Source organism: Doryrhamphus excisus, unplaced genomic scaffold (assembly GCF_037039965.1).
Source record: "Doryrhamphus excisus strain RoL-2023G ecotype Guam unplaced genomic scaffold, RoL_Dexc_Guam_v1.1 HiC_scaffold_24, whole genome shotgun sequence".
NCBI lineage: Eukaryota > Metazoa > Chordata > Actinopteri > Syngnathiformes > Syngnathidae > Doryrhamphus > Doryrhamphus excisus.
In genome coordinates, this window is record NW_027621862.1 from 612,559 (window position 1) to 625,225 (window position 12,667).

At 43.6% G+C, this 12,667-nt stretch overlaps 1 long non-coding RNA gene across 1 annotated transcript; it reads left to right on the forward strand.

Annotated features, from left to right (window-relative positions):
• Nucleotides 1-1,131: 1,131 nt before the first annotated feature.
• LOC144895250 (uncharacterized) lies at nt 1,132-11,346 on the forward strand. Its single transcript, XR_013625744.1, has 3 exons — nt 1,132-1,884; nt 10,292-10,356; nt 11,272-11,346. It is a non-coding gene; the product is annotated as an uncharacterized LOC144895250 (long non-coding RNA).
• Nucleotides 11,347-12,667: the final 1,321 nt, after the last annotated feature.

Sequence of the window (12,667 nt, forward strand, 5' to 3'; positions counted from 1 at the left end):
GGGCAATCTGCAATAACCAAGATATACCACTAGGGGGTGATGTTTCACCACCCAATTGCAACTCCTATTCTAGGGGCGCTAACAGCATATGTAAACAACACAACTAATCTAAATTGATGTTAATCCAAGTAAAAGCGTGGGTTCTCTTCCATCTTGAAAATAGATGCAAAGACTTGGCAACATGTGCATAGCAACCTTCAGCTCACTGTCATTACAAGATTAGATTAGAGCCTTGTAGATGAGGACAAAAGTGCACACTGTCTTCTATCCTGCAGCATATAGGACAGGACGGGTCATTATTTCATATGGCAGGTAGCCAAGCCGGGCCTCGGAGTTTGCCTGTGAAATATGTGTGGAATCCAGGCTGGCAGGAGCAATGAGGCTTTTATCACCAGGTGACACCCAGCAGCGCGAAAGGCCTCTGGAAGCTTAGTTTTGCTCCTCACGCCACCAGAGCCTTTTTTCCCCCCACAAATGAGCTCCCGTTTTGGCAGGGTGGTGACAGGGTGCGTGATGTTTGGTAACAAGCTTTGACAGCCTCAGTCAAGCCTTGAGTGAGAGAGAGAGAGAGAGAGAGAGAGAGAGACTCCCAAGGTGTATGAAAGTATCGGGATGCTTCCTTCATTAACGAATCTATCAAGGGGATGAGCTAAACGAATGAATTCATTCATGTTGCACAATTTTATGCTTCCAGATTTACAGGAAGACTTTTGGGAATTTCCAAAGTGCACAAAGCAAAAACCTTGACCCTCACATGTCCAATATACTTCTGGATGATTGGGTTAACATTCCCACTGATCCAAGTATTCCCAGAAGAGTGGAAGCTGTGGAATATTTATCTTCCATTCTCACTTCCCGTCGGACACAAGTTCGGCTCGCTGGTGAACGCACGGCTGCTTCTGTCGTTTGTTAATGGAGGAATCAGATGGATGGAGCTTGGCTGGCGATATGCTCCAATTTTAATATTGGGCTGCCAGCTTGAAAATTACGAGTGAATTCAGGAAATTCAGGAAAAAAAAAATACAAAATCTAATAAATACATAATAATACTAAGATATGAATAATAAAAAAGAGAATTGTAGTGAATAGTCGCATTGCTACAATGTAATTTACATATTTGTCTCACACTACTTTGTGTTTAAATAATATGAATCTATTTCCATAACTACATATTTCTTGACTTAATGACTTATTATATTTTTCTTTTGAGTTGTAACATTCCGACTTTTATCTCATAACTATTTTTTTCTGTCTTGTAATTATCCTTTTTTCCTCCTAGTCAGCCTAAATGTTTGCATGTGGGGGTTTTATTTGAGGTTAAAAGGGGGCGGGGGCATTCTGCAACTCTGCCAAACCATAAAATTTTAACCCAGTGTTCACTTGGTCCACCACACCCCCTAATATAAGTTCCAAACTTCCAGTTCTGGTCCCGTTGGTCAGTTCCAAGAGCGCTAACTCATTTTCCGGTGACTTATTTCCAGGGTCTCTCATGTGGCGAATGTGACGCTGGGACGGCAATAAAAACCAGAAGCGACTGCCATCAAATGTGCCTGTGGATATTCAGAGACGAAGCCCAAAAGCCGCAGACGGCACCAACGCCAAAAGTGGCCGATTCACAAGCGGCAGAACCACCACAGTTTGAACACAGATCATCACGCTTGCAGCTGAAGCGGAGGAAGGTCAAAGGCAGAAGGAGGGAGTGTCGATGGAACTGTCAGCTTCCGCTATTACAAGTAAAAAAAAAAAAAAAAAAAATGGCCGCAGGAAATTGAACTGTAACTGTGCCCACAGGAATTCAAGGAGGCTCCGGCCTGGGAGGATGAGGGGAAGAAAAAAATGGAGCAGTTGTTGTGGATGTCCTGTAGGAAAGGATCCAAGAGTAAGGTGAGACTAACGAGCTGGCGGTGGGCTCGCTGCCACAGAAGCTCTCTAGTGTCATAAAGGATAAATCATCATCTCTATGGAAGCGGCGTCATGAGACACCGACTTGCAGAGGCAAAGAATCTATATCTGTAGTTCATCCTCCCACAAAGGGACACTACTGCACCTTTTTAGGGACATCACTTAGATAGTAGCCTTACCTGCAAGGCCATGCTGGGGATGGGCATCATAGAGTCAACTACGAGCCGCAACCAGCAGAGGCTTGTCAAGAAATCCACTCAAACGAACAAACACTTATTATTTTACCACTGGATATATGTGACCTTTTTGCTAACTGTACTTAAAGGGGCACATTGGGTCCAAGTGCGCATCTGTCACAGTAAATGTGCGACGTAGCAATAAATGCCTCGCCTTTAAGCTTCATTTCGAAACCAAAAAAAAAAGCCATTCCCCTCCCTGTTTTTTATGAAATCCATAAATTCAAGTACCTGCGGACCAAAAGAGAAAAGAGCTTATTAAAAACGGTGATGTCAGGTGGAAGTTTCCACCCAAATTGGCTCTTTTCTGCTTTAAACACAAACTAGAAGATTCAAGTGGAATTCCCAGCAGCCTTCCAGTAATTGTCCTCAAGCCATAAACCCACCAATTCAATATGTTGAAATAATTGTCTCTACAATGCTATCCGTTCTTCCACCTCAGGCTGTGTTTGAAGAATTTGTGAGGGGTATTTATATGTTTATTTTCCAGTCCTTTCCCAGTATTTTTAACTAACACTTGAGTGCATGACTCGAGATACGGAAGTGAAAAACAAGTCGCGGGCCGTGCAGCTGAGTCATTTCAAAGTCTTATAAAATGTGGCTTCTCAGTAAAGAATGGCGGTTCCTTGCTTAACTCTAAAACGGTTTCAGATGGAGCAAAATTCTTCCTAATGCGATTCATGGTTTGGTACGATGGTCAAAATGCAGGGAATTGCAAAACACAACAAACCACAAAAAACGGTTCCCAAAACAAGCCAATGTGCTGTAAATTAGTGAAGTAAGTCAATTCATGCTAGCGTAACTAACTCGTTCAATACCAAAGACAGTTAGGTTTTTGCAAACCCTAATGCCCGATCCCAACAACGTATGTTTTTTTTGTGAGAGTCAAAAAGAGGTGATTTCAGTTCAAAGCAATTTGAAGTCATACATGACAAGTCGAAAAATCACACGTGACAGGACGGAGGAAGAGAGGGAGCTTGGAGGAGTGTAATGTGTAGATTGTTGCGCAATGTAGTGTCCATGTTGTAACATGGGTTATTTACAGAGAAAGGCATACTATAAACCTTGCAATCCTACCTACACCTGGTGCTCAAATGGTCACCAATTTGTTCCGATGATCAGTCTTTATCAGTCTATGCTCAAAGACAAACAAAGGTAGGACAAACACTAGTCTGCTAGCATTGCTAAAATGAACGTTTCCATACATTTGCTGTCATACCCTATAATGACCTTGATGAGTATAAATATTGGTTAGTTTGAAGTGTGAACTGTACAATCTTTTTGTACTTTGCAGTGTATCGTAGTGAGAGCTTTTTCATATATGTGCTCTGCACAAATGTGGACTTTTGGGCCATATGTAGCAGTTTTTCTGTTAATCATAATTACTGTACTTGAAGGCAGCTATCTGCAGCGTAATAGCCCCAGCGTGATGAGTTCACCAACACTGTAAATGAGTAATAAGCAATGGCGGTCCATCACACAGTGGCGAGCCACCTCCCTGCTTTGTCACCCCTGCATGACACACACCTCGCGCGTGTGTGTGTGTGGGACAGCGAGGTTCTGTGATGTTTCATAATCAAGCGGACCCGTCCAAGCATGGAGAGCAGCTGGACTGGTCTCATATTTGTATGCCCCCGGTGTGGCGCTCGCTCTCGCCCCCGTCACAGTTTAATAGCAGGCACAGGCGGCTCGGACTCTTCTAGCTTTCACTGCTTTCAGCTCGCAAAACATCCTCAGGCAAATGTGGTCTTCAGCACCATGCTGGACCAGGACCATGGCAAGACCTCTACCAAGAATACTGTCATATAAACAAAGGCGCTTTCGCTCAAAACCAGTTGAACATTTTTTGCATAATTAAAGTGAAGACCTCCACCAAGGCCAAACAGAAGCCATGCTCGATTGCAGTTGACACTCAAAAACGTTAACAACATAGAAACATAGAAAAAACATAGGCAACCCTAGTGAGGATAAGCGGCATAGAAAATGGATGGATGGCTAGAAAGACCTTCAGCAGGAGTGGTTGTAGCTGTGTTTTTATTTTTTTGGGAAAAAGAAAATCCAGGAAAAACAAGCTACTGGAATGCTCCACAATTAGATGTGACATTTTCGACGCGTCACCCGGAACAGCACCCCTCACCCCTCACCTCCACCGATCCCTTCCTCCTGCTGTAATTAGAGCCAACATGGCCGTCTATCTCGCCAAGCATCACGGTGCATCATGTGAAAGAAACCTTCCGCTTACCTCGCAGTTGACATGCCTGACACATAAAGACGCTTTTAAAGATGAAGCCCCTCTCCGCCCCCGCCCCCAGCCCCAGCCCCCGCACGCTCATTACATCAGTTCCCAGGCGGGGGGTAGTAAATGCCAATATCCTCCATCCGTGGCAACGTGGACCATTAAGGCTGTGATTGGTCTGCTTGAGGCCGGTATGAGATTGTTCCCATAAGATGACCTTAGGTTTGATGGTATTAGAATAGCAGACCTAAAATGTGATATTTACAAATATCTATTGAAAAGGGGAAACAAGTCAATTTTTTAAACCCTATCACACGATAACACAAGGTATCTAACAACGCCTGTGCTAGCTATGCCCAACATGGATGCAACACAGCACATGTTAATATTTAATTTAATATCTAATATTGTAGGAACGGTATGACGCCAAATTCTTGTAGTTCCGAAACTGACTTTTTTTGTACCGTGGTATACCTTGTCGGCTAGTACAGAAAATGGATGGATGGAGTGTAAAAGTGACTATAGGGGTGTTATTTCGTGTCTAGGGAGCTCTAACATTAATAACCTTATATTTAGAAGATAAAAGAGAGATTTCTGTGTATAAAACCATAAATCAGGGTTGTGTTCATGGTTGGCTGAATGAAAGGGTACATTTTTCTTGTCTTTTGTGAAATACTTGTAGTTGTACAAATGGCTTACTTGATGATACTTTGAAATATTAAGGCTATTGTTCAGGTTAACTTCTGTTTTGTTCTGAAGTTTCAGCACTTTTGCCATGGTTGACTACTCTATATGTTGATTGTAATTGCATAACCAACGTGATGTTTTTGTCCTAACGAATGCTCATTAGAATCCATAACACCAAAACGGTGCTTTGTTTTGAATTGCACAATGCAGCTCCAAACATTGCATCATTTGTAAATTAAAGAGTGAAGCAGATTGGTGGCTTTCCAAGTCCATAAAATGTACAAAAGAGCATTAAAAAAACCAAGACGGGACTAAAAGGCATCACAATAATGCTTTTCTTTTGCTTTTCATTACATTGGAAGCAGCCTCAGCCTTTTCCCCCTCCCTTGGTGAAATAAACCCCCCTGACATTATAGCAGTCGCTTTTAATAATAACATCCCGGGCTTCAAATGTACAGCAGCATAAGCGAAGGGTACAGTTGGAATTGCTTGTTCTCTCGCCTCGAGCATCACTTTGAGTTGTTGAGCGCGTTTGGTGTCTTTTAGGGGACAAAAAACCAAAAGCATCTCGGAGGAGGGTTTGTGATTTTGGCATCACAGAGCAGAAAAGAACACTAATGAAGAACGTAGCCGGCTTGGCCGTCTCAGGGCTGCTGTCGTTTAGTCTCTTGTACTTACAAGTACTTTCCTGTTCACGTACAAACAAAAGAAGTGCAAGGTAACTAAAACATGGCAGGACATAAAACCAGGCCCTGGAAATTGAGAGCATGAATTAAACATTACCTGCTTCGTTTTTTTTTTTAGTCCACACAGAAGCAGGACGTGGGTGATGAGTCACAATGGGCACCCACTTTGATTAGAAATATGAGGATTTATGTTAATATGCAGCTGGTGGAGGTTTACTTTATCCTTACCCAGTACCTTCACAGCCCGGCTTTCACTAATAAGGTGTTTTTCCAGGCTATTTTGCAGGCTTTTTAACGAGGAAGTCCAGCTTGTGCAGCGTGACACACGCCAGAGGTTTCAACCTTTAGCATGCAGCTGCAAGAAAAGCTGTTTAGTGTCAAACACGGCGCACACCGTACACTCAGTCTTTGTGCAAACTTTCAAAACATGAGAGGGAGGACTTGAAAAAACATGTTGGAAAATGTACACACCGGGCTGCACAGCGGATGAGTGGTTTACGTGGAGGCCACACAGCTAGGAGACCCGAGTTCAATTCCACCCTTTGTGTGGGGTTTGCATGTTCTTCCCCCTTGTTACAAATATGCATTCTACACTGGTCACTAGACTAATGTCACTAATGTTAGTGTAATCCTCGGTGAGATACACAAGCACCAGAGGCTTTTTGAAGGTTCACTTCCATCACATCACGTCACTACCACTGGAAGCCATTTCATACGTGATCACAAGTCTTATTTATGTGTTAAATTGTTTATTTACGCTTATGATGTCTACTATGTTTGGTAATAGGAGTGTAAAGATGACTATAGGGGTGTTATGTCATGTCTAGAGGCTCTAATAACAAAACATATTAGGGCTTTTTAGGCCTATTTATGAGTGGCTTGCATGCAGGCCATACAGCTGGGACACCCAAGTTCAATTCCACCCTCTGGAGTTTGCATGTTCTCCCCCTCGTTGCATGCGTGGGTTTTTTTCCTCCCACATTCCAAAAACATGCTAGGTTAATTAGCCACTCCAAATTGTCCATAGGTATGAATGTGAGTGTGAATGGTTGTTTGTCTATATGTGCCCTGGGATTGGCTGGGGTAGGCTCCAGCAGTATAGAAAATGTCTGGAATGTTTCATTATTTCTATTTACGGTGGGTGAAAGTGCCCCCCCCGTAAACCTTGCAATTTTCCCCTCTGTTGGCGACGTTGGCTTTTCCACCGGTGCCTCGTTCACCTCGATGACGGCCCCAAGCCGGGTTGACATCCACGAGCGGCCGAAATGACCGCACAGCACAGTGCGCCGTCTGTCGGCGGCCCCCGCCTATATTTAGTTCACAGGTCCCAGTCTTAAAATAGTACGGTGGGAGACCCTTCCATGGCGCTGGGGGTCCCTCGGGCTTGCAAACACGGCTTTTATTGTGCTGCCGTGGAATCTTGGCTTTGGGACATGACCTTAATTTGTACAGAAGCATTCGGAAACACTTTGGAAACACCGGAATTTGAATGCAGTAGATGGGATACCTGAGACTTTAAAGTGAGGCTGGAACCGGGCCAGTTTGATGGCGGAACGCCGAGTGACGGGCGGCAGTGAAAGTCGATGCTGATACTTTTAATGAGAGGCTCAGGCTGACAGACGTCAGACAGCTTTGTGCATTTTAGATGACGCTGTTGCCTGCACAATCAAAGAGAATTATTGGAGGAGAGATAAAAATGGGACACACCTTCTCCGTGGAGTTGCGGGTTCTCACCATTTGGCCCTGATTTTATTTTTGTATTTTTTTGTATTTTCCTCAAATACCAGAACTCAGAGATGGCACAGAAAGTATTGAAACCCTTCTAGTTGTTACACAAGAACATAAGTTAGATATGGTGAAACCAGAAAGCACGAGCGAGTGTGGAGTGTTTTCTTTATTCCAAATTGAAGTATTTCTCGCCACCATATGTTGAATATTTTTAATGTGAGCTTTTTCATGGAATTACTGTATTGTTTGAAAACCAAGGCAAAACCTTCAATGAAAACCAAACGACTTCATAATGACCAACTGTGTTTATATTGCCACAGAATGCCTCCATCTGCTGTAATTCCAAGCTGTAGTGTTAAAGGTGGAGGACATTCGTTCAAGTAGAACGCTGAGCGAGAACCACACATCCGGCAAACTCCAAAAATGCCATTTTTCTCCTAATTCCAGCACCTTTTTATCCATATCCTGCTAAATTCCCACACCCAGTGGAGCATTAAGAGTAATTGCAGTGCAAACGCTCGTGCACCGCCTGTTGCCAGAAGGCAATAAAAAAAGGCAGATAACAAGCCGCCTTAAGTGTCGAATGGATCAAACGATTGCTGGAAGCGTCGATAATGAATAATAGATGGTGGCTATGCTATCATAGCAACACTACATTGACTCCGCAAGATCCCACTGAGCCACATTGAACTCTGATTCTGGATTTCGTATCATAGGCAGGAGAAGATAATAATATCGACCCTTCCTGGGTATTTTACCTCCGCTGCAAGAGTGGAGTAATCTGCACCTAAAGAGTCTGGCCAGACGAGCCCTGCGGCTGCAAAACACCTGCTTGGTGTTCTCGCCGCCAGAAGAAGACACTCGGTTCTTTTTGCACCACGTCCGCTCATATGGAATTTGGCGAGGGGCAATTTTCCTAGGAGCAAAAGGTTTTCTGATGTATTGCCAGCTCGGATACATTTCCATGTGGGGTGGACCCTCCAACTTTATGGGTTTGGGAGCAAGTCGGACTACAAATCTACTATAATATATCGACTATAATATCTACCTCTAGATGCAGTTTAAAATATTGCTACTCCTGCATATAGCATAATGGCATGCCATGTCGTCATAGTTTTTCAGAAATATATTCATAAATCATGTTTTGTGTTTCAATATAGCCTATTAATACCCAGAAATATGCACCTTTGACCAAATTTTACATGTTTTTTTTTTGGCCTAAATTAAGCATTTTCAAATATAAAAACTGCTAAATGAAGTAAAATACAAATATGTATTCTACACTCTCACTAATCTTACTATAATTCTCGGTGAGATACACAAGCACCAGAGGCTTTTTGAAGGTTTGAATGACACAATAATCAATTGTTAAATTGTTTATTTAAGCTTATGATGTCTACTCGGCTGCACGGCGGTCGAGTGGTTAGCGCGCAGACCTCACAGCTAGGAGACCCGAGTTCAATTCCAACCTCGGCCATCTCTGTGTGGAGTTTGCATGTTCTCCCCGTGCATGCGTGGGTTTTCTCCGGGTACTCCGGTTTCCTCCCACATTCCAAAAACATGCTAGGTTAATTACTCCAAATTGTTCATAGGTATGAATGTGAGTGTGAATGGTTGTTTGTCTATATGTGCCCTGGGATTGGCTGGCCACCATTCCACGGTGGACCCCGCCACTCGAGAAGCTTGTACACAGATATTTGATGTGGAGAGTAAGTAGCAAGGAAAAACATGGCGGCCTTTGACCTTGTGCAGTATATTGCACAACACAGCACCAACAAAACCAATGTTGTAATAGCGGTAATGAAGAAACTGATTCATTTTGAATGTTTTTGCATTTGGATGTAAGCCCTGAGAGAAGTTTGGAATGGCTCTGAACTCTCTTTTTTAGAGTTTTTTTTCTAAGGCCGGCTCACTGTGATGTCACAGGGAGCCTCGTACCTGTGTGTAGCTGCTCTATAGGAGTCCACATCTGAATACAAATGTCCGAAAATGAGCATAATAGGTGCCCTTTAAAAAAAGCAGCATAATAGAGGTCAGGGTTTGTTCACCTATGCACCTCTTGAGTTAGCATTCCGTGATTGGATTGATGCGGCAAGAGATAAAAAAAAAAAAAAAGATGGCGACACTTTGACCTTTCAGAGCCTCCATGCTGTTAAAAGCCTCGGTGACACTTAGCTGGCATCACACACACACGCTCCTGCGGTGTTGTTTCGATTGAAAAGGCATGAATTGTTGATGATGACTCGACGGTCCTTTGCATACATTTGATTTGGAGAGTAAACGACAAGTCGCCTGACGCTGTGCATGAGCTGCTAATGTGCACATTAGGATGAGTGAACAGTTTATGCTACTAACACTGAATTATACATTTATTCATTTGTCATCGCTAAGAACCTCTGTGCCGGGGAGTTTTTATTTTTTATTTTTTTTTACTTTTCACAATTTGTTATTGTCGCCACAAACCACAATTCGCTTCATCACGGGTGCTTCCAGACTCGTTTGGAATAAATATATCCATTTCACTTTCCGGAGGAAACTAGACGCCTTCCCCGGAGGCGTCAAGCTCGTAATGCTCGTAGTGTCTTTGCTCCAAGGCAGAAAAACAATCATTGAAAAGGGCCGGAGGTCTTTGCAAAACTCCAATAATAGAAAAACCGCAGCATGTCTAAAGCAAAGGGAGAGGTGCAAATTGAAATGTGCGGTCGTACTACGTGCTTACGGTCACACAAAAAACAAATATGTCTACAACTACGTACATGCTAGCTTTTTCTGGCTAATCCTTGTCTCTTCTTCTTTCTTCTCATGTCACAAACAAGATGGAGGTGCTTTGAAGTGGGACTGAATAAGACGTTTGACACCACCCACCAGAGGATGAACTCAGGTAACGTAAGTCTGCCTTTATCGAGCGCAAGCTATCTGTGGACATGTCCCGACCATCTCAGTCTGGCCTGAAGGACTTTATCTCCAAGGCCTCCAACATGTAATGTCCCTCTGATGTACTCCTTCCTGATCCTATCCATCCTGGTCACTCCCAATCTCATCTCTGCTACCTCCAGTTCCGCTTCCTGTCTCTAGACCAAACAACATGGCTGGTCTCACCACAGTTTTGTATCCCTTTCCTTTCATTTTAGCTGAAACTCTTCTATCACATCACGCCTGACACTTTTCTCCATTCTGCTTCTTCTCCTCCTTTTCACAATCTCCATTCTTCTGGACTGTTGACCCCAAGTGCTTAAAATTATCCACCATCTGTATCTCTTCTCCCTGTAACCTCACTCTTCCACTCGGGTCCCTCTCATTCCCACACATATACTCCGTCTTGCTGCGGCTCATCTTCATTCCTCTCCTTTCCAGGGCAAACCTCCACTCTTCCAGCATCTCCTCCACCTGGTCCCTATTCTCACTACAAATCCCAATGTCATCTGCAAACATCATAGTCCATGGAGGTTCTTGTCTAAGCTCATCTGTCAGCATCACCATAGCAAAACAAGAAGGGACTCAGAGCTGATCCCTGATGCACTCCCACTTCCGCTCTTGGTCTGCAATATAATGAATATGAAATAATATTAACAAATAAATTACTGTTGCAAGTTCCGTTATTGATCTTATAATTAATTATAAAGGCTGAAATCCAAAACTTCTTTGGTTTCATCCACATCAGGTGGTGGGCGTTTCATCGCTGTTGGGGGCGTGTCTATGACGCCTGCAAGGGCGCCCGTTTGCCACGTGCTGACTCCATGAGGATGTGGTGCGTGCTAAGCATTAGTAAATACATTTTCTTCCTTTCCCCCTGCAGCGGCGCCCCCTGGAGAATCCCGCCCGGGGCAGTTGCCCACATGGCCCATAGCTAGAACCGCTACTTCATGCAGGTACGACGCTGCCTCTATGCACCCTTTGTCAAGGGAAACACTCATTCCTTAAATCAGCCAAATGTATTTAATTGCTTTAAGTGTCTTTAAAATAAGATCAAAGGGGATGAAGTCATCATTTTTCATGCGTTTTTGTCTGTGGGGCGTTCGTTAGCGGTGACATCCTGAGCGTTAATCAGGATTGCGTCGTTCCAGGTTAGCACAAAGTCTTCAGTAAACATTACCTATAAATGGAACATGCAGGGGGGAGAAACAACACAAGGGATTATCCACAATTAGTGATGCATCCTCATGAATATTAATGAGCTTGAAGTGTAACAGAATGTCTCTTTATCAGCTCCGTGCAGAGAACTACCTTGGGCCGTTTTTTTATTATTATTATTTGAAGGGACACGGAGGCCTGCTTTAATCACGCCTCTTATCTCCTCATCCAATTTATCTCTCCTCAAAGTCTTGACGGATGATTTTGTGCGATGCCGTGGGCCCCCTGAAGCGCCCCATCTCCTTTCATGGCGCGTCGTGGCGTTTATCTTCTCAATAAGAGACACAAACAATAAAAGCTGTTTAGTATCGCCCCCCATTTAATCACAGTGAGCAAGAGCCCTATTGATTTTAGCTCATCCGAGATTATAAAAAGATAGAAAACATGTTTTTTTCTCTATTGGATTTACATGATTGATTTCTTATGGGAAAACTTGCTATGCTTAGCGTCCCTTTTGTTTAGAGGCAGACATTTCACGCAGTTGAATGGACAAATAGTTGACAGCTTCAGAGTAGCATCACCCGCCCAAGGAGGAGCACTCATTGTCGGACACACTTTGTCAGAGGCGCTCAGAAGCCGGACACGAGGACGACGTGTTCCAGATAGTGGGCACCATGGTTCTCAACACTTTCCAGCACGCTGCTTCTGGCTTCAGCAACAGTTTGGGTATTTCACATTCATGCCGTGGACGGATGAAAATATTTTTCCTCTTGCTGGGATTCACCAACGCCAATAACTCGTGCTTGAGCTTGTTTAGCAAACAGAGAAGCAGAGCTTGGGGAAGAGTAGAGAGTTTCATGCCTACAGCCACGCCCATATAAGGAAGGCTGCTCCTCTGTGACATCACAAAGGAACAGTTTTTGCAACAACCTCTGAAACCAAGCGTTTTGAGGCATCCCAAAGTTCTTTCCGGGCTCACTTCCAAATGCGCAGACCTCATTATCTGAAACTTGGGCGGGTTTAACACCAGAATACAACATTCTAACTACGTTTATAGGTCAGAAAAGTGGAAAAAGCTTATACGCTATGTTCATCGTGTGAGTGCAAATTGCTTTTAAATC